At 19.4% G+C, this 3,161-nt stretch overlaps 1 protein-coding gene across 1 annotated transcript in view; it reads right to left on the bottom strand.

Annotated features, from left to right (window-relative positions):
* LOC122718753 (cleavage and polyadenylation specificity factor subunit 6) overlaps positions 1-3,161 on the bottom strand; it is a 33,153-nt gene that overhangs the window by 13,445 nt on the left and 16,547 nt on the right. The window lies entirely within an intron of this gene.

Below are 3,161 nucleotides of genomic sequence, written 5' to 3'. Positions count from 1 at the left end.
TAAAAAAAGATATTGAAACAATGAATATCTGTCAAATTTTCCAATATTGTATATTTATTTTAATGTTTCTTTAAAAAAAATTTTTTTTTTAAGATTATAAAAAAAATCCATATAGGATTTTTCATATATTTATTATATTTTTAGTTGTTTTTTCTAAATATTTTAAGAAGCTTATAAATGTTTATAATATAACAGTTATAGAATTTTATAGTTATAGAATTAATTTACTTATTTAAAATTATTGCAAAACAAAGATAAACTTATACTTTTGATAATTAAATATATAAAAGTAAATATATATTTACTTTTTTATCTCTTAACATTAATTTATCTTTTTCAGACATTTCTAATTTCTTGAATGTGACAATTGATTGTAAATTCACATTTTATGATATTTTTTCATTATAATTAACATTAGTTCTTCACATCTCAATTTAACTCTTGAATTAAGAAGAAAAAAATTATCTATATGATCTAATAATATGAAATATCAAATATTGAAAATTCTAAGCATTTCATTGCATACTTACTTACAAAAAATGTCATTAAATTTATAATGATCTTTTGATAGTACAAAAGATTTTCGTCGATTCTGTTAAGGTCACTAAATATTAACAATTTTTTGTAGTTTCACAAAAATTTAGATTTTTAGTTTTTTGGTATAAAATTTTCTTGATAATAATCGCATTGTTTAATATTGTTATGTAGAACTATAATAGTTCTCTTTAATAATATTTTTTAATATAAAGCGCTTTGTAGTTTCAAAAAATTGAAACTATATCATTTTATGTTCCATTATACGCTTGTTTATATAATTTTATAATTCACAATGTCAATGTTTGATTAAAATTTCTATAATAAAATATGATTTTTATAAATAGAATATTATATATTGTTAAATATAAATCATTAAAAAATAAAATTAGAATTAAAAAAAATTTCACAGCTCTTTGTACTTTTTATAAAAACACAAAATTATTCATTTAAAACGCAACAAATGAAACTAATAGTTTCTAGTTTAAGTTAATTTTATAAATTATGAAATTGCACGTAACAAGTTATTTAAAAAAAAAAAAAGATAAGGTTAAAAAAAATCCTAAATACTAACTTAATACTAAACTTATATCTCTTGAGCAATCATTAATTTCTCTTAAATAATGTTAAAATGAAAACAATAAAAAAAATCAGAAAAAAAAAATTAAAAAGATAAAAAGCGCAAATATCTTTGTAATTATAAATTTGAACCTTATCTCTCAACTTAAAAATTGCGCTTTAAATGAACAATTCTTATTATTAGCACAGAAAAAAATACTTCTCATGTAAAAAAAAAAATATTTATCGCATAATCTAAGAATGCAATGTAGTTTTTTCTTTTTTTCTTTTTCTTTTTCTTTTTTTTAATCAATGAAAGGCAACATAATATTATAATTGCTTCATTGTTTAAATGTTTAAAGAAATTATATTGAAATCTACGCCGAAATGAAATTAAAATATTTTTCCTAATTCTCAGATAGAATAAAATCTTGATTTTTTGAATCACAGATAAGCATAACATAGGGATTGAAAAAAAAATGGTGAATTGAACTACAGTGACATATCTTTCTAACTGATAAATCGCAATAAAAAAATCTATACATAATGAAATTCATACACAGAATGCTAACAAATCCAGGAGATGCAGGATTCTGTTGCAGTATGTGCACAACTCGAAGATTTTTTTTAAGAACTATGATGTATACATTTGATTCTCTAAAAACTATACTTATAGTCGAATTGTTGATATATTATTTATAAGAATTAATTTAATCTTTATATTCAAATGCAATGATTATTACAAAAATTTTGAATTTGGAATTATATAAGTAAAATAAAAGTAATATTTTACATATATTAATACTTTGCGATTCTATTTGAATAATTATATAAACATAGACGAATATTTATTACTTGTAAAATAGATGCAACAGTTTTTAAGAACATTGTATATATGATTCTAATATATTTAAAATAATTTAATATACTATCAAATTATTTAATATAGTAATATTGAACTTATTATGTTAAAATATTATTTCAATATTAATTGCATTTATAAAATTAGAAATACTTATTATAATATTAATACTGTTTATAAATTTTACATATTTCGTAAATTATTAATATTATTCTTTTTTTATTTTTTTATAACAAATGTAAAAAGTCAATATTACATTTCATTTAATATTTCATATTATATTATATTATAATAAAAGGAATATAGTCTATATTTTAAAAGCATTTATCTTTAAAAATAGAAATTTTACAAATCTATGAATATTATCACTTTTAAATAATATATTTATTTTATATATATAAATATATAAAATATATATTTATTTTATTTTACCAAATTATATAAAAAGATCTTAAATATAATAAAATGAATGCGCATCTTTTTCAAAACAAAAAATTAAAATATTGATAAATACAATTTAATTCTAATTTCATGAAAACCTTATGATTAATGAAGATGGCAATAATAAAAAGGACAAATTAAAATCATCTAAACTTCAAATTGAAAAATCATTGAATCGCAAAGAATTAAAATATGAATAAACTCAAACAATTAGACTATGAGTTGATCATGCTTGATCTAGCAATGCCTCTTATCTCTATCTGCATAGTCGAATTAATTATTATGATATTTTAAAATGGCACATCGAAACATAATCACGTGATATGAATGTATGTGATCATGCAAACTGGTCTTGTGTATTACAACATAAAAATTTCTTGGGATTTTTTTTTTTTTTGCATATCAGAGGATTTAATTATCTTATATTGTGTTCTGTGAGAATCCATTATTCATTTCCTGATACTTGTTAAAAGATACCAGATGCTCAGCCCTTTGTGGTCCTTTTTTCTTCTCATTTTTTTCTAAAAAATGATACTTTTGATTAAAATATATATTAAATGAAATTAATTAAAATTACAAAAACTTTATATGTATATACAAATAATACATTGCTAATCATTATATAACGAGATCATTCTTTACATTACAATTGTTATTATTATAGATTAATGTGAGCCACAAAGAGTTCAGCTGGAGCAATGAATAACTATGCGATATACAATAAAAATTAATATGTACAACTGGAACTCACAGAACAATTATTATG

This window comes from Apis laboriosa, unplaced genomic scaffold, assembly GCF_014066325.1.
Source record: "Apis laboriosa isolate Shangri-la unplaced genomic scaffold, ASM1406632v1 scaffold68_cov148, whole genome shotgun sequence".
In the NCBI taxonomy this organism is placed as follows: domain Eukaryota; kingdom Metazoa; phylum Arthropoda; class Insecta; order Hymenoptera; family Apidae; genus Apis; species Apis laboriosa.
Note: the sequence above shows the minus strand (reverse complement) of the source record. Positions and strands in the feature narration are given on the sequence as shown.